This window comes from Pteropus medius, unplaced genomic scaffold (assembly GCF_902729225.1).
Source record: "Pteropus medius unplaced genomic scaffold, Ma_sr-lr_union100, whole genome shotgun sequence".
Lineage (NCBI taxonomy): Eukaryota > Metazoa > Chordata > Mammalia > Chiroptera > Pteropodidae > Pteropus > Pteropus medius.
Genome location: NW_024351073.1, coordinates 11,863,931 through 11,884,748, shown reverse-complemented (window position 1 = coordinate 11,884,748; position 20,818 = coordinate 11,863,931).

The window sequence follows — 20,818 nt, the reverse complement described above, 5'->3', positions numbered from 1 at the left end:
TCAAACAGGGTAGAGAAACTTTCATTAAACTGGAGAAGGTACCTTCTATTGAAAACCAAGGGATGAGAAAAAAAGAGGTGCAGATATACAGAAGTTTGTAAATTTGAGGGTGGAAATTGAATAAAACAGCTTTTATTTTATCTGTAAACTGGATACTGAGTCCATCGGCTAATAGGAAAGGAGGAGACCAATGAAGAAGAATGTTTGGAACATTGTATGAGTGTTGGACAGCAAGTTCCTAGTACTTCCATTCATATATAACAGTGTGCATGACCCAAAAGTCAATATATTTGCTCTCAGTTGAAATTTTGTATAAGGTGATTCAATTGTTTGAGAAATAATTTTTAACTTTTGGCAAGTGTGTGTTCATGATACAGAATTGAACAAAAGAACATCAATCCCTTATTTTTACAAAGCTTATATTTTCCAGGGAAAATAATAAATACACAAAATAAAAATAAGTAAAAATTAAGAAAATATAGCATGAAGCTGATTAGTGCTATGTAAAAAAAATAAATAAATAAAGCAGAAACATCAGGAAGAAGGCAGAAGGGGTTTAATTTTAGTGAGACTTTCAGGAATGGCCTCACTGTGATGGCAATATGTCAGTGAATGCGTGAAGGTGATGAAGCAAACCTCGTGGATAACTGGGTGAAGAGCATCCCGCGTGGACAGAACCACAAATACAAAGGCCCAGCGAGCGGTGCATGTTATGTTGGAAGAACAGCAAGGAGGCTGTGGGGCTGAAGATGTAGAGAAACAGAGAAGTAGTAGGGCCAGTTGGTGCATGATTACATAATTCATCTAATCATTATTTTCGGCAATAATTGTTCATATCAACGTTTATTAGGAGACTATTTAGTTCTATTTTTGAATTATTTAAAAATAGTTTGGGACAACATAGATTGCTATAAGGAAATAAAGGTATTTTCTGATCTTAGACTTTTAGAACAAAACGTTGAGAAAATGCTTGCCCAAAGAAGTTTTTTTGTAGCTTGTCATTTGAAATGTTAAATCCAAAACGTCTTGTAAATAGTACTTTTTTTATTAATAGTATCAGTAATTGAGGATGTCATAGGTGGCCCTTCTTGTGGGAGGACAAATAGATCTTGGCACCACCGAGCTACTCAAAGAGATCACCATGGGTCACTGTCTTATAACAATTCCTACTTTGCACTGTTCTTTCTTAGCCATTGCCTTTTCACATGATTTTCTTCACTCAGTTGGACTTCTTTGTTGTATGTAAACGTATCATGTGGTGCACATTTTCTCTCCTGTTGCCCATGATTGAGAACAGATGTTATATGCTTTTATAATTGTCTTCAGGAAATCTTGATGCCTTTTAATGGCACTCTGTACCTTTTGTAATCAGGAGGGTTAGCTGCATGCTTAGAGGCCCATAAAATATAGAGCTTCTTTTTATTGTATACAGCCACATAGAACCCTTGGGCCTGCTGTTCCCTAATTAGCATTAATAAAGGTTTTACACAACAGGTATTAATGCCTTACTGAAAAAGGTAAGGATATTTGGCTTTTCTTGGAATAGGAAAGCATTGAGCTATGGAAGATAAAGGTTTCTTGATAAAAAAAATGTTTTCCTCTTTCAATCATTCTTATTCAAAATAAGTCAATTCTTAGTCTTTAATTAAATAATGAAAAAGACTAAATAAAACATGGGTTGTTCTCATATTTGAATCATCAAAATTCAAAATATATTTTCATAATTTGTAATTATTTTATTTGGATCCAATAGAATAATATGAATGAAATCAAGAAGGATTTCTTTGTGAGCAATTTCTATGAGAATACTTTTTTGGAAAATAGTAGATAAACTTATTTGGATAAATTATGAGGAATTAATTTATGGCTTAATAAAAACAATTTCTCTGAAAATATTTTATTCATTCATGCAAATGGTCTTGTTCCATTTTTTTTTCTGCTTTCCAAACTAAAACAAAGTCTGACTAAAGTGAACTCACAATCCTTAAAACTTCGATGCCCTCATTTTTGTTTCTAATATTAATATTTGTAATGGTAACTCTGTGTATGTGATGTTGTAGTATGTGCTGGGCAGTTACCGAGTGATTTACAACTATCTCCTTTACTCCTTGCAGCAGCAAGAGGCAGCAGTGGGGTGGGGACTCCATGTCCACCACCCTTAACCCCTAATCTATTTGATTTCTCTAGAATCTTTTGACCATCTCCTGATTAGTACTCAATTCATATGCCTAATATTCTTTAAAGCAACCATGTGTTCTGTATAGTCTCTGTTGTACTTTGAGGCAATACAAATATGCATATATAAGCGAATTGCTTTCTCTAACTTCCTAACTAGAATAGAAATTCTAATTATAATTTAATCTAAGATATTTTTAGTTACAATAACCCTTGAGCACATAAGATCCTGGTCAATTTCTTTAAATGATAGGTTAATTTGAGAAGAACGGACATCTTAAAAATATTGAATCAAAAATATTAAATCTTCCACTACATGAATATCACTTATCTGTCCAATTTTCTACATCTTCTTAGTTTAAGCAATGGGGGCCAAATTTTGGCCCCATTTAATAGATGGAAATGTTTCTTCTTCCTATATTATCTGAATTATTTTGTACAATACCAGCATGGAATTATTTTGTACAATACCTTCTTTTCTAAATATTTGAAATAAATTACTTGTAAAGAATATAAATCTAAAATTTACTTTAAATGAAAGTTATATTTTATTGCCTTAGAAGATTAATTCTTTCATGGACACATGATACTTCAGACCTTTTCTTTCAAAAATATATTACAAAATATATTACAGTTTGGAAATGTATGCCTTTCATGGAATTTGTCCATGTCTTCTAATCTATAAAACTAATTGGCATAAAATTATGCATACTTTTTCTTCATTACCTTTTTAAAATTTATACAATCTGTAGTGATGTCACTTCTTCCACTTGTTATGTTAGTAATTCTGCCAATAACCAGTGAGGTTGGAAGAGTACATCAGACCTTAATGAGATTGCAACCCTGATTGACACTTTGATTTCAGTCTGTTCTTGTTAATTCTTGCTAGGGTTTTACTAGTTATATTAATCTTTTCCAAATAACTTGCTTTTAATTTTATTAATAACTCTCTTATTTGTCCTTTTCTTATTGATTTTCTGCTCTTACGTCACTAATTTCACATTTTAATTTAGTTTACTTCGTTCTCATTTTCCTAGCTTCTAGTGATGTAAACTTTATCCATTGATTTAATTTTTTTTCCTTCTTCTCCAATATACACATTTTAATATAAACATTTAAAACTATAAAACTCCTTTAAGAATTGATTTATTTAAATACATCACATGAGTTTTTATTACGTTCTCATTATATAGTTCAAATTTTTTTATATTTTCTTTCTACTTATGTATTCTTTTATTCATCACTACCTAGAACTGATTTCAACTATTTGAGGATTTTTCCAGAAACACTTTTTGTTGATTTTAATTTAATTTTATTTTGGTCAGGGTATATATTTTGTGTGATAAAAACTCTGAAATGTGTCAAAGCTTGTTTCATGTTCCAAACGATGGTTCATCTTTGTGACTGTTCCATATGTGCTTGAAAAGTTGTGTGTTCTACAACAAGGTCACTTCATGTCACATGATTGGATCACTAAGTCTCTTTTCAATTATACAGTTTTTATGATCTCTATTTTACTCACAATCCTCCAGTACTGTTTTCTGCCAGACTTTGTAGAATGTTGCCCATCGTATGTATAATTTAGTATTGGGACACAGGCTGAAAGAAGTGGTTTTCAGGATCTGCTTATTTGCACAGCTAATTCCTTTGGTTAATTGTCCCTCAAATTCTAGATGTCTAAAGCCCAGTCTCTGATCTCTACTTATTTTACCCATTATGAACACTGCTTCATGATTAAGTTCAATTTCCTCTGCTACGATTTAAAAAGTGCCCCTGGCACAATATTATTTAAACTTGGAGCTTACCTCTTGTGATTCCTTTTTTCTCTAGAATAACAGCCTTTTACCTTCTGCGTTTGATGACTTCAGTTGATGCATAAATTGTATATAATATTATGGCTGATACTTTTGTAGAAAGGTAAGTTACTTGACCATTTACTTTTTCATGGTCAAGACTGAAACTAGCATAAGCTTTGTTTTCCTTTCCATTGGTTAATATGTAAACTTTGTGCATTAGCCAATGTTCTCTAGAGAAACAGAATAGGACGTGTGTATGTGTGTGTGTGTGTGTGTGTGTATTTAAATGTTGTTACTTATTATTAAGAATTGACTTAAGCTATTATGGAGACAAGCAGGTTCAGATCTGCTGTGTGGGCCTTCAGGCTCAAGACTCAAGAGAGTTTATAGCATGACTCCAGTTCCAAAGTCAGCAGGCAGAGACCCAGTCACTGGTGTAGATGAAGTCCAAAGACAGTCTTCTGCACAATTCTCTCTTTCTCAGGGAAGAGTTGTGTTTTTGTTGTTGTTGTTATTGTTCTTCTTCTCTTTAGGTCTTCAACTAATTAGATACACATTGAGAAGAATAATTTGCTTTGCTTTACTGATTAAAATGTTAGTTTCATCCAAAAACTTCCATGCAGAAACATACAAAATAATGTTTGACAAATAACTGGGCATTCCATGGCCCAGTCAAATTGACATATAAAATTAGCCATCACATTTTACAAATCTATATATTGTATTATTGTTAGTTTCTAGTCATACTTATATAAATTTTGCTGTTTTCAATGTGACTTTCACCTCATAAAGTTTTTATTTTTCTATTCACTTTTTTTCTGAAAACTTTTCTCCTCTCTCTCCTTCTGCCTCTCTCCTCCTCCTCCTCCTCTTCCTACTGCAACATCTTCAGATAACATATCTCTTACTTGAACTCTTATTTGGATTTAATAAAATTATCTACACTGTCTTGATTTTGTAGAAAAATATATTTTTGGTTTTTGACGCAAAAATGTTTATTTTTAATTTTTTCTTTTTTCTTCGTTTCCTACCATCTTTTTTAAATAAACATATCTTTGTCTTATAACTTTTTCACAAAATTTTGTAACCATATATAGTATTATCTTTATCACACTTCAATTGCTTTTTATATCATCTAGAATATAAACAATAAAATAGAATGTCAGCCCAATTTCTCCTTTAGTATCTTTTTCACTCTTATTCTTTGGAACTTAATTGTATACTAATAAGGAAATTTGCTTGTAAACCTCTAGATCACATGTCTCAATAAAAAAAATGTGACATTTACTTTTAGGAAAATCTATGTATTTCCCCTGATCTTAGTGGCCAAGTTTAAACCATTAGTAAGTTATTTTATCTCAGTCCACTTTATAATACATTGTTGTTGTGCTTTAGTTTTCATGGTTAATATTTATGGTTCTGGTTTGCCCATCTTAAATCGTAACTATCTTTTTTTTTAAAAGATTTATTGAATATCGTAGAACATCTATTTCAAACTTTCCCAACTCTGCTAAATTTGGCTATTTTATTTGATCATCTATCATACTCTAAGTATTATCTCACTTTTCATTTTACCTTCAAAATCATTGCACCTTTTCAAATATTCCTCAATTTTCATCAACATCAAAATCCCCAATCCCCTGTTCTCCAAATAAAAATATCCTTTGTCTTCAAATATAATATCAACACTTCTCTTAATGAGAGAAAGCACTTTCCTTCTGTATTGCAAAATTAACTGTTCTTTTGAGAGGCAAAATAGGGAAGTAGGTAAGCGCAGAGACTCTAGAACTACAATTTCTATTGTCATATCCTTGACTTACTACTTGCTATTATAATTCTAGATAAAGTGCTTTATAGCTCTGTGCCCTGATTGTTCAACAAGGAAATTTAACAATTATGGCCATCGTTCAGTGGTTTTCCACAAATAATTAAGTAAATTAATCTATGTAAATATTTAGAAACAGATTTAGCATATATTAAGTATTCAGAATATGTGAGTTATTTTACAATAACTATTTTCTAATTTCACTCTGTCAATTGTTTCTTTAGCTGTGCAGAAACATTTTGGTTTAATATGGTCTCACTTGTCTGTTTTTGCCTTTGTTGTTTGTGCTATTGGTGTTATATATAAGAAATATTGCCAAGACCAATGTAATGAACATTTTCCCTTATGTTTTCTTTTTACAACTTTGTTTCTCACAGTTATCTTCAACCCATTTTGAGTTTAATTTTTGTGTATTGTATTAGATAAGTATTCAATTTTATTCTTTTGCATATGAATATCCAATTTTCCCCAATACCATTTGTTCTTCAGGCTATACATTACCCATTATGTATTTTTGGCATTCTTGTTGAAGATCAGTTGGCAGCATATGACTGACTATTTTCTGGGCCCTTTATTCTGTCCCATGAGTCTATATGTCTATTTTTATGGCAATGTTATACTGTTTTATTTACTGTTTCTTTGTAATATATTTTGAAATCAAGAAATGCAATGCCTACAGTTTTGTTCTTGTTCAAGATTGCTTTGGCTATTTGGGGTCTTACGTGGTTCCATATGAATTTTAGAAATTTCACTATGTCTATTAAGGATTCCATTGAGATTTTCATATGGATTACATTGACTTAAAGATAGCTTTGGATAATATGAACATTTTAACAATATTAAGTTTTCCAATTCATGAACACAGGTATTTTTCCATTGACTTGTATCTTTTTTTTATTTCTTTCATCATTTTTGTTTTGTTTTGTTTTTCAATATACAGGTATTTCACCACCTTGGTTAAGTTTATTCATAACAATTCTTTTCAATTCTTATAAATGGGATTGTTTTCTTAATTTCTTCTTCAAATAATTTTTTTTAATTTTTGTGTCCTCTCTTTAATTCACCTTTCCCCACTTCTACCCCTGACCTATGGATATTGCTGTCACCCCTTAAGAACTAGATCTCGGAAGATGGAGCGTCTCCTCTCACGCACTCGCGGTGTGCACCCAGGGCCTGGTGCACCTGGGGCCTGGCACCCCCAGTGCAGTCGGGGGGCCCAGTGCACCTAGGGCCTGCCATAGCCGGGGCCTGCCGTAGCCGGGGCCTGCCGTAGCCCGGGTCTGCCATATCCAGGGCCTGCCCCCGTGGCTCCACCTGGGGTGTGAACTCAGGACCTTCTGTATGTAAAGCAGACGTGCTAACCACTACACTATGGAGCCACCCCCAAATAGTTTGTTTTAACTGTACAGAATTTCAACTGACTTTTGCGTGTTGATTTTATATCCTGCAACTTTACTAAATTTTTTTTATCAGCTCTAATAGTGTTTTTGCTTTGTTTTGTATTATATTTTTGTTTTTGTAGAGTTTTTGGACTTTAGTTCTTCCTTTCTGATTTGGATGTTTTTTATTTCCTTTTTCTTGGCTAATTGTTTTGGCTATGACTTCTAGTACTATGTTAACTAGAAATAGTGAGAGTAAGCATATTCCTTTTGTTCCTAATCTTAGAAGAAAAGATTTTTCTTTTTCATTGGTTAGTATATCAACTCTGTGCTTTCCATATATGGCTTTTATTATTTTGAGGTAAATTTCTTCTATATCTAATTTGTTTTTAATCATGATTTTTTTAATCATAAAAGCGTGTTGTCAAATGTATCTATTGAGATGATCAAACCATTTTTCATCCTTAATTCTTATAACGTTAAGTATCACATTAATTGATTTTCATATACTGAAACATTCTTGTATTCCAGTGACAAATTTCCCACTTAGTCATGGTTTATGACCCTCTCTTAAAAGCTCATGTGACAAGCTCATTCAGAATAATCTCCTTCTTGATTAACTTACTAGCAAATGCATAGGGACCTTTATTATATCAATAAAATCCATTTTCTTTAACATATAAATAACAACCAAGAACATGATCCCATCTCATTTACTAGTTCCATCCTCACTCAGAAGGAAAAATTGTGCAGGTCATGTACACCATCAAAGTTTTCTGCTTACCACAAATAACATTTAGAAAAAAATTTTTTTTTTTGTAAAAAACCATAAACATCATTAAATCAATTTAATTTAAAAAATGTTGCCAAAGTAACTGACTCCACTATTACAGTCATTTTGTGAGGGTCAAAATCATAATGTATTTTTTTTCTGGTAGAAAATTTTAGCACCAAGGATTCTAATAGTGGTTGAAAGATGTATATTTCCTTTAGAATCTAACCTTCTGTGATTCTAATCATATGAAATTGGAGTTCATCGAGATTTATGGTATCCAAAACAATAACTGTTGGCCACAAGTAGCTTTTTAACATTGACTAAATTTAAAATAATAATTTTGAAAATCAGTTCCTTCATGGTACTAGGCACATTTTAAATACTTAATAGACATATGTGTCTAATGGCTACTTCATTGGAAAATATAGATCTAGGACATTTCAAACTTCAAAGAAATGTCTATCGTATGGCCCTGACTTAGAGCCATGGTTTTCAAACTTTAACTTGTCCCAGAATCACTTGAAATGTTTGTTAAATAGCATGCTAGGCCCCTTGCATAGTAGGACTAAAGTGAGATCTGAAAATTTGCATTTCTGTTAAGTTCCAAGGTAAAATTGAAGTTGCTCTTGTGGGAAACACATTTTAAGATCCATTAATTTACAGTTATTGACCATTTGCATAAACGTACAGACAAAAATTAACTATTGTAAGCATGTGTTTTATAATAAAAACATTGAGAGCAGAAAAAATAATTGTTCTCAGTTAATGTATTTTGTTGCTATCTGCAGGTAAAAATGGATATAAAGTATTATAATGATTTCAGTCCTTTAGACAAACTGAATATTATGGTCAGGAGAATTTGTTCGATAAATAACATCTGTATGTAAAAAACAGTTATAGTTCTTGTCAAAATTTTCCCGCAAGGGAAGAAAATGATAGAGAATCATAAACAATAATATCATTTAATTATAATCTATTTCCTACTAATAGAGAAAATAATTATCTAAAATGACATTTATTTCAATACAATACTTGTTTTAAGAAAGAAACGATAATGAATGGTAACATATTTTTCAATTTTAATTATATCCTGCTTATCATTAAAACTAATTTGCCTTTATATCAGATAACAATTGAAAGAAAGAGATTGCTAAAAGTATTCTGCAAAAAGGATTTTATAAAAATGCTGTCTATCATAGTGGCTCAATAGTGCCTTTTTGAGGGAAAGTCTGAAAATATCATTCTGAAATACACTACCAATATGAAAAAGTGTATATATTTAATTTAAACCAAATTGCTTCCTCCCAAAATGTCAACAAAGCAAGAGCAGTCTCAAGACAAGATATATCCACTCAGAAATCACAAACTTTTCATCTTACCAAAATATTAGATTTAGTCACTCCTTAAAACAGATTTTGCCTTTGTTACTCCCATGGCATAACATTAAGATATCACGAAGAAAGAGATAAAAAAAATATATTATTTTTTAACATTAATACTTTCCATGGCAAAATAAAATAAAATAAAACAAAATATACATGGTAATATTGATGAACAATTCTTTGCAAAGCATATGGATTACTACATTGTCTCAATACCAAAAAGAAATTAGAGAAGTCGATGCCAGCATTGCAGCACATACAATGTTTTTTGTTTTTATTTCCCCTTCAACAACAAAAATTCAGCACCCATCCATGAACAGAAGTGCCTCTGTGGGAGCCGTAAGACCTAGCTCCATAGGCCAAGGACCCCGGGATGAGTCTTGCTAACCAGTGCATTGGGTAATGGACAGATGAGCTTTCCTATCAGCTGGGGAGCCTACAGGAGGCTGAGTTGGTTCCGCCGCACCCCCACCCCTACCCGCCCCCCTTGGCAGTAGTCTGGAAGCACCAGCAGAACACTGACTTGGGTGATCACAAATGAAAGAACCTTTTTGAAAGTCCAGATTCCCAGAGGAGAAGTTCCAACACTCCACTGAAGCAAAAAAGAAAAGAAAAAAGAAAAGCCAAACAAACAAAGAAAAATGAATTTGTGCATTGAAGTCGATGAGAGGAACAGCTTGACTTTGTTGGCCTCGCTCCTCCCCGAAAGAGGCACAGCTTAGAGGTGTTTATTTCCTGCTCAGGCTAAACAGTAGGATCTTGCCTTTTGACATTTAAACACTACCTCTTTAGTGCTCTCAGCGGTATGATTTCCTTCATCTATCTTGATTTAAAAAGTAAACTTAAATCAACTCAACACTCCAACATCTTCCCTACAGCTTTGGGTGGGCTAACGAGTGTAGGCACATGATTTAATAGTATGCAAACTGATAAAATCCCACGGAGCCTACATATTGCCTTCAATCTCACTCCTTCCCCAATATTCAGTTTTATTACTGTTTGTAGATAACTCAAAACCACTCAGTTAGATACAAAGTTCTTTACTTTTCCGACTTCCCTTTCATTTTCAGTAATAAATTTGTTTTGTAGAAAAATGAAAAAACACCAGGTGTGAATTTCCTCAATATATTGCAATATCAATTACAAATCACTTACTTCTACTTTCATTATTTCATTCTTTGTTCTCAGGATGGAAGAGTTGCCTACAATTTTCATGGCAAATTCTTCAACTATACCATAGGTTTGCTCTCATCTTTTCTCTTCAAGTATATTTCTTTTATATTCAGATTCAGTTCTCCCTACTTTTCAAGGACTATTTAAACCTCTTAAATCTCTTTCATTGTGAAAAACAAACTCACAAAATTACATTGACCATATACCTTTTAACTTACCTGTAGTGTCAAGATTCTTACAAAAAAATTCTAAACTTGCTGTCATTAATTCATCACTATTCTTCGATGTACTAGTGAAGATTTAGCAACTGATTCTTTGATTTTAGTTCCAATGCGAGTGTTGTTTGGTATTTTCATTTATGTTAATGAGTAAATTAAAAGTGAAATAATAAAGATAAATGTTGAAAATTCACTCACTTGTCAATGATGCAAGTGACTACTGTGTTGAATCAGAATACTGTTAGAATATCAGAATAATATCTTCTCAATTTTTTTTTGTTATTTATAAGGTATCATTTGCAATGTATCAGAGACAGACATAACATATTTAAGTTTAATGTGCATTATCAACATTTTCTCAATCATACTTTTTAGCCTAGGGCTTTGACAAAACAAAATTAAGTCCTGATTAGTACCATTTGCTGGTTTATGGGCGGTAAATATGCCTACCATGGTCCATTTCAAGCTACCGTTATGACATCACTGAGTGTAAAATTAGAAAGAGATTTTCAGTAGCACATCAGTAGTGCTATATAGTATTTCCATTACATAAATATAATAGAAGCAAATAACGCAAGAGCACAGATAGTAGCAAAATGCAGTAAAACAATTAGGAAGCAATGAGTTTTGTATATTTATTGTAATATATGTAATTGCCAAATTTATATGATTTAATTGTTAATAATTGTGTTTACTAATTAGTTCTAAAATTCTTTAAAATGCAATAATCGATTCTTGTGAGCTAGTACAAATTGGCTTCAACCTGCCATTGTGATCCCCAGAGTTCCGTTCCTCCCACATGTGGGAATTTTGTGGAAACTAAAATAAATAACAAACTTTATTCTCTCATGATTTCTCAACAAATTGGGAAATAAAAAAAATGTATTTATGAGCTCAAAAGTTAACCTTTCTAATGATAATAACTAAATTGAAGGATATAGTTGCAGATCTAATAACTAAGACTAAGGAGCAGCATTAGGCAGACTTACCCAAGGTTATAGGTTAAATTATACCCCCAAAAGATAAAGTCTTAACCCCCTGTAACAGGGACTATGACCTTATCTGGAAGGAAGGTTTCTTCAGATGATCAAGTTAAAATGAGGACATTGGAGTGGGCTTTAAAACACTATGACTGGTATCCTAATAATAATAATAAAAAAGAAGCTCTGGAAACAGACAGACACATACAAAGGGAAGATCGTGTGAAGACACAGGGAGAGCACCATTTACGAGCTAAGGAATACCTGAGACAAACAGAAGCTAGGAAAGAGGCATGGAACAAATTCTCCCTCACAGCCCTCAGAAAGAACCAACTCTGCTTACATCTTGATCTCAACCTCTAACCTCCAGAACTATGAGGCAGTAAATGTCTGTGGTGTTTTATAACAGCAGTCTCAGGAAATTAATACACTCGCCAAGTCATGGTATCATTTGATAGGGTTAAGACTCTCTCTGAGGAAGTGAAGACATACAAAAAAAGCACTGGAAAGTCATATGGTAACTAGACTCATTTTCAAGGTGAGAAAGGGCATAGCTAAACCGATCATGCTCAATTATGCATTCCAAATGTAATCATCAGTCACTGCAAAGCCCCACAACAAAGTGAAAAAAAATGAGTGAAGGTAAAACAAAATATATGCTTAGTAAACAAAAATTATCATCACATAAACTATGAGTTCTCCTTTAACACCCCCCAAAACCATGGGAAATACTCTTACTTAGTTCAAAAATTCCAGTAGACATGTATCGGCCCAATGTTATTTGACTATGTGCAGCCCTGAGCACTTTAAAATATTCCCCTCGTGATTTGTTTCCAGCTGTTTTATAGCAACATTTTCAATGCCTCTCTCACCTTGCACATGATCTTCTGTGAAGACATCAATCTTTAGCCATCCTGTTACCTAAGATGCTCATTTCATTTATATATCCACAGTATGCTCTATAGATGACCTCATTTTTACTCTTGTGTTCAGTTATCAAATGAAGATAATTCTCACATCTATATCTGAAGTTCAGATGATTTTAATAAGCTCGCCACTAACTTCGCTGCTGACATTTGATCTTTCTTATATCTGCAACAGTTACCTCAAACTTCATATTTTTGAAATTAAATTATGATATTTCTTCCTAAATATATTTCTTTTCTATGTTTCCTAACTCATTTTAGTGCACCATTATTTATGTACTAAGGATCAAAAATCTGAGGGTCATTATCTTTCCCCTGTACCTACCTTGATCATCAAATTATAAATTGCCAATAGACCTTAATAAATCCCCAAAGACATTCCTCCTTGATTCTTTCTCTCACACTGTTTCCTTTCATTCAAATTTCTGTGGTAAAAGCTAGAATCTTCATAAAACAAAAGTTCCATCATGCCACTCCTCTATTTAACATTATTTAATGGCTCCTGGTTGGCCTCCAAGAAAAAAAAATATATATACATATATAATATATATATAATTTATATATAATATATATATGTTTCTGTTTATAGTTGTAAAAATATATACCAATTAAAAATTAAAAGCCAAATACATATATGTATATTCGTATTCAAATTTACTACAATTTATCTTTCCCATGGGCCTATACGCAAGCTAGCCTCTGCTGCCAAACTTTCTCCTGTAATTGATATTTTTTATTTTTGCTTTTTTATCAGGAAATAGCAGTTGGAGACAGAATCAGCAACTCGAAAAAACTCCATTTTCAGACATTCATACCTAGGTCAGGAAAATGGGGGGTTACGTCACCAAATCTGATGCTAATTACCCTCAACTTAAGAATTATGGTCAAGCTTTATATGTTTAACAACTTCATCAGCTTTCTTTATTTCCCCAACTTTACTGAGGTATGATTGACATATAACATTTTATAATTTTAATGTGTATAACTTGTTGATTCCATACACTTACGTATTTCAATGTAATTACCACATTAGTGTTACTAATGCCTGCATCACATTACATAATTACCACCTCATTTATGTGATGAGAACATCTACTCTCTTAGCAACTTTCAAGCATATAATACAGCATTATTGTCTATAATCACAATTCTCTATATTAGATCCTGAAACATACATCTTCTAACTGAAAGTTTGTACTCTTTGACAGATTTCTCCCTATTTCTCCATCTCTCCAGCCCCTGGTAATCACCATTATACTCTCTGTTTCTATGAGTTTCAGCCCATTCAAGGCTGAAAAGAAGTTGGAGGGTTGGGTTGAGCTAATGTTTACTTTTTTAATGAAGATAAATTTCAAGGACAGACATAACATTGAGAGAATTAAGGAGGCAGTGCTAAAAGAACAAGATTCTAATGTCTAGCCTGAGGAAGAAATAAAATAATGACAAGAGATGGTTAATGAATTGAAGAAAAGTTAGGACCAAAAAAAAGTCAGAGTATTTTTTGGTTAAATGACAGAGTAAATAAAAATAAAAATTTTAATAATTATATTCTTGGGGTTACCAATCTTTATATCTTTGCTTTCCCTCTTAGTTTTCCTAGCTTTTTTTACATTTTTTCTGAACTAAGAAACAAGGGTATCATAAATTGACTCCCAGTATTGGCAACTGTAAAATTAAATCACTGGAATTATATTTCAGTTGAAAGCATAATGATATTACAAGGCACACAATATCTTTGAATACTTTCTTCCTGTTAATTATCTGTGAGATAAGGAAATGGTAATATAACTTTCTTCTAGCTATTGGAGTTTGGGGTAAACATTTATTGAAGATTGCATTTTGTAATGAGTATTGACTGTACATATTGATGTTGTGTCTATTTTCCGTTTTACTTTTCCAAGGAAATGTTCAAGTTATGAATTTTTTTTTCTGTATCAGATACTTCATAAGCTGCCGATGGCTATGAAAGGATGAAGTTAATCACATCATAAATATGTTCTTTTCTGTATTGTATACTTGAATTATAATTTAATATTCAAATTAATTTCTACAATAATGCTTGTATTTTAACCATGCAATATCTAATTGTCATGTTTAAAATTAACATGAAAAACTTCAAAATATACAGCATACGCATGTACTGCTCAATACCTGTTAGATATCTATTTAAGAGAACACGTATATAGCATCTTACAAACCAATTATGAGAGTTCATATAATCCAGAAGATGGTGCTGTTTACATTTCTACTGCATTTCAGAACTGCAGAGAAACAATTTATTTCCACTTTGGCCATTGATGGGTTGTAAATTATTCAGCATACCTTTGCAATAAGAACAGTTAATGTAGCTTTGCTCTTGAGGATTTCACATTTACAAATAATTTGCATAACATTTCCACACAAAATATTAGAAAATGTACTACTTCACAAGCAATCTCACGTTAATGGAACCTGATCAGTTGCAGCTATCCAGTTATCCTCTGCCAGGAGCAGACTCAAATGTGAAAATACATATTAGATAAAAGATCTATTTAATTTTCTGGTTACTTATATGGCTATTAAAATGCAACACGCAGACCATTAAAGTGGTGATGATCCTTATTTAATGGAATGTGAATTTATTCTTCCAAATAGTGAACAGTTTTATAGTAACTTTTGTGACATATTAATTACGTACAGTGCAGGCACAAAAGCTTTAGCCAGTTAGCATAGATAAATGGCATACGCAAAACTTATAGTACATTGGACCTATTGCACTTCATCTGAAGTTTAGTAGTAGAATATGCATGCAATCTTATCACTGCTTATAGTATCATGAGGAGGAGACAGGAGGGTCCACCATATGCATTTACCAAGACTGTCACTTTCTGCCTCTGTTCAGAAAGTCATGGCTTCAAGAGCAAAACAAATAATGGAAACTTAAATATAGCTTTTTCAATCCCTTTAGTAGCAAATTGACATCAAAAGACTAGATAAAGGAGATCTAAAATGCATCAATGGTTTTATCACAGGCCAAATTTTAACTAAGTATTTTAATAAAGAATTAACGATATGGTCTATTAAGAGTGAAGAAGTTTGCATGGTTTGAGTGGGCTACGTAGGATAATTTACATCAATGATGTTTAAAAACAAATGAAAAGAAAAATCAACATAGACATATCGTTTTGTTGTTAGAGGCACCCACCAGAAAATCTAGCAGAAAAAGAAAAAAGAGCTAAAGTATTATAGTGATTCTTTCTGCTACTCTTGATTTTCTAAAAAAGTTTCACTATATTTTTTTTATAAAAGGTAAAACATGTGCCTGGGAAAACCAGAACAGAAACTTTAAAGACTGGTCAGAGGAATATCTTTATCAAAACTGTTAGGAGTGTTTTTGTTTGGCTGGGTTTTGTTTGTTTGTTTGTTTGTTTTGTAGTTGTTATTTTAAAAATTGCTTCCCTGGTTTTTCCTCCAGAGCTGCTGAATCAGACTGTTAGGACTGGGCCTTGGCAGTCTGGACCTTTGACAAGTTCTTCAGGTAACTTTAATGCAGAGCAAAGTTTGTAGAGTCTGAAGCCGGAGAAGGATCCTGCAGTGGCTGGAGATTGAGGGAGATGCTAGGTCTCAATGACCGCAGGGAACCATAATGACATAAGCAAGCAACATTATTAAATAAAACAAGAAAGCAACATAGAAGATTTAGGATATGATCCTTTTAAAACTTAGGTAATACCAGCTTTTAGTAGAACATACCCTCTTACGAAATGGTTTTGTTATTTTTCTTTTTCCTGAGCCACAATAAGCTTAAAGCAGCAATTAGTTATCTCATTTCATTTTCCTAGATCTCTTTCCCGAAAGTAGTTCTAAGATTTAGGTTGCCTAGAGCGAAAATCTAAGGAATATAGTTGCAGCTGGTGCTCCTGATGACAGTAATTTAGGTAAATAGTCAGTGCTTCTGGGTTTCTTTGTGCTCTTTGAGAAGGTCTTTGTTGAAATGATTTGCAGATGCTATGCTTTTTCTAGAATTTATAAATTAAAAGTACTTGTAGATATTTATATATCACTTTTGAATGTTAGAACATATAAAAATTTTTCTTTTGATCACGATTATATTGTTTCCATTGGTTAAAAGTACTTGCAGAAAGGAAATTATTTGAAAAAAGTTCTTAATCCTGTCAATTTTTCCCTTGTGCAAAATACGCTTTCTTTTATTGTGTCTGTGCTTTTTGACATTACCAAATACTCACAAATTTTTAAACAAACAAAAAGATATTGTTCTCAAAATTGTCATCAACATAGAAATGTTGCTAGAAGTGGTTATGTTAATTAATTGATTCAATCCCTACATAACTATTTTATGATACAACTCTTTATTGAATAATTGGGTAGTTTTTACGCTGGATAGTTTACACAGAAATGATACATCAATATATATCTTTGTAGGCACCTGATACAATCTTAAGACAAGTCACACACATACAAAATTTTACTCTTGGAATTTAAGAACTGAATCTGTACTCACAAAGTTATAAGAGAACAACTATTTTATATAGGAGATCAAATTAGATTTTTTTCCTTAAATTTTATTTGTAAACTTTATGAACTTGTTCTGGCAAAAAGGTATGATTTAATGCTCTACTTCATATATTTATGACTAGGCATTACACAGTATTTTATTTTGTTTTTAAAAAGGTGAAATTTGGGAGGAATAGAGAATCATATATTAACGTTTCTTCTCAGGTATTCTGATATTTTTAACACGAGTCAATTTCCTGAATGTAAAGCAGGACTTAACATCTACTTTCTGTCTATAAAATTTTTACTTCCTATATTTTTCCTATTTTTACTGGGATACAACTATATTCTATATGGCAAAGATAAATTAGGCCTCTTGTTATTATCCATGTTGTGTGTGTGTGTGTGTGTGTGTGTGTGTGTGTGTGTGTGTGTCTGTCTGTCTGTCTGTCTGTCTGTCTGTCTATAAATGGGCAGGGCCTCCTATACTACTGTCCCACAAAATCTCTATGGGCAAGTATTGTACTGCTTTTATATTTTTTATTTGTTTATGCTTCTGGGTCAGACTTTGTTTGAAGAGATGGTTTCAAGGCTATAAAAAAATGGAAAACTCTTGCTCTAAGATATTAACACAAATGGAACATCACAAGTGCATTCAAGTGTTTCTTATTCAGCATTGTAAAAAAAATATTTCTGAACACTGGCCCGCTTTTCTTTTTTATTGTATGCCTTATCTCTCCTTTTCAATTATTCATGGTCTCCTAAGGACCACTTTCAGTATAAAATAGTATCTATGGGAGGTAAAAACAGCAAAGAATGTATTTCTGAATGAATTACAGGAAAAGATCTATTTAGAAATTTAAATGTATGTGGTCAACATAGAAGAAGATATATGTACCTACTCAATAACTCTGTTACCCTACAGTTTTCTGGTTATAGCCTCTTTTAACCTTCTGATTTTCTTCCTGGAAAGTATGTGTCTGTGTGCATATTTTTCTTGTATTTTTGTTATGTCCTATTTATTTTTATATTGTGTAATTTAACTTGGATTGAACACCTTTGTTTCTGAGTATATTTGTTTCTTTGTATTATATTTAGCCATATTCTGGTGATTTAGGATATGGATCACCCATATTTATTTTTTGACCATTTGTTTTAAAAATATATGACTATACTGCTCTTTTTTTCTAATTCCTAAAAATATTTTAGAATATTTGCAGCTCTTTACAGAGTTAGTCTTAAAATGAAATTCTGCCCTTATTTGTATTTTCATAGTCCACTTTTTCAAAGTTTTAAGTTTATTTTTATGTGTAAGTTATTTCAAACATACAAATAAATATAGAAAATAGTGTAACAGACATTTATGTATCTACACTCAAAACATAACTTAGACTTATACCAGATTGACTTCATTTATAGATATATTGATACAGATAAAGTAAATTTTCCCCAATCACAATATTCAAATGTTATAGATAACTTTTTCAATAGTTTTTATTTGTTCTTTTAAATTTATTATGTGATCAAATCTCTCCTCATAAGGAAATTTAGTATTTTTAAAAGTACTGAAAAATGCAACAACAGACAACATCATGCACACAGCCTCTCTGCTATAAGTTTGCTTTCACCAAATATAGCCTGTATACTAATCCAACTAATACAAAAAATACAGGATATTTTGCCTGCCTGCTTGTTTTGTTTTTCCTAAAGCCTTATAGGAAATGGTAGTGATTATTTTTATATCTCTGAAGCAGTTCTAAATAATATAAAATATGTATGATTTGAACTAAAAGTAATTTTAAAGTTCTGTAGTTCAACCACCTTATTTTAATGGAAGAGAATATAAATCTCAGCAAGCTTTATTCTCCACCCTTGAGGTGAGATCTTAATTAGTGATGTGAATAAAGTGAGTGCACACAATTATGTCACTTCTGAAGATGAACCTTGTCCAAAAATAATCAACCAAATGGTTTAGAGAACCACACAAATGTTAATCCATCTAACATGTGTGTTGTAAATTTTGGGGAAATTGTTAGGAAAACTTACTTAATGATGAATTGTAGGTCACTGAAGTGCTTTTGAAGCATGTTATACAATGATGGTTGGAGGTGGCATTTTGCAGACATCTTAATGCAACTTTTGATATATGTAACTCTTCAGAGAGGTGTGAGAAAAACTGGAAACCTTTCTAAGGACCAAGATATTGGCGAAATAAAAACGAAAACTGGGATGTGTGTAATTAAGATATGAATTTACTTTATAAATATTGATTGATCCTGCAGACATAGAATATAGCTATTCAGTACACTGGAAGTCCAGTCCCAGCTAGAACGCAATCCTAGTAAGGCGACTGCCTAGCTATGTAACCCTACAAAAAATGTTCAGTTTACCCAGCTCAGAACTTTAAAAATGGCCTTCCTCCTAAATTTGTTATGAATATTCAATGGGTTAAAAATATAAAGAGTTTGGATAATGGTTGGGGCTTGAAAATTACTTAATCAAGTTTAAATATAAACAAAATACATTGTTTTGGAGACAGGTTCACAATCTCTCCTTTTTCATCCATGACTCCTCTTTTCTTCTATGATCTTGTCAACGGGTGGGCTCAGAGGGTTCGCACCACTGAGAACTTTAAAAAGAAAGTAAATGTAAGAAAAATTCATATGCCTAATGTATAAAAAGATAAAAGGGAAGGCGCAGGCGCTCTCCACGTTTCCTACCTCTTCTTGTGTCATTTGGAGAAAACCAGTGTGTGTTCAAATGATAGAAAAGTTCATCGTTCCTTATCTCACTGGCTGCGGCGGATGCGCCTGATTTTTAACATTCTGATAGAAATCACTTTCTCTTTAACCCCGTCTATGGTTCATGTTCTGTGTTCTTTCTTCTTACCTCAGAATCATCTTTTCTCACAAGGAAGAAAGTTGAATCATCAATTAAAAAGCTACCCACAGGATTGTCATCTAGCTTTTGGCTCTGGGCAAGACCTTTATGATACATTAAATCCATTCCGGGAAATACTTGAATGATCTAGATTTCAGGCCAGAGAGCTCTCTGAATATTGGCCGTATGTCAAGGCTTTCTTTGTCTACAAAGAGACAGGATTGATAAACTGTCACTACTCGTTCTGCAGCTTAGAACTGAGAGACTGACCACACCAGGGAGAAACAGACGTATATGGGAGCAAGGAAAGGACAGAGGCGCATGTAGTTCTTAGGAGATCCTTATAATATAGTTCTCTTTGTCCAAAACAGATATGCTTTTTACTTTTTATCATTTTCAGAGCAAAGTAAAAATCTTCCTCTCAGTGTTTAATAAGGCGAGAAAATTTATAATTCATATTAGCATTGTTAATCATTACCATTTCCAGAAAGGATATAAAATCAGAGTTCAATATATCTCCCTCTTTGAAAAATTCTTCCAATTTTTCTGAAGGAAACTAGTGTAAGGAAGAATGATTTTGCCTATTCCCTACTTTCCCCACAACTGCTGTGATAAAGGAATAAAAGAGAGGTAGAAATGACAAGAGGGAGGAAAGGAGAGAGAAATTTAAGAAAAAAGAAAGGAAAGAGAAGAAAAAGGGAGAAAGGAAGGAAGGAAGGAAGGAAGGAAGGAAGGAAGGAAGGAAGGAAGGAAAGAAGGAAGGGGAAGGAAGGAAGGAAGGAAGGAAGGAAGGGAAGGAATGAAAAACATCTTAA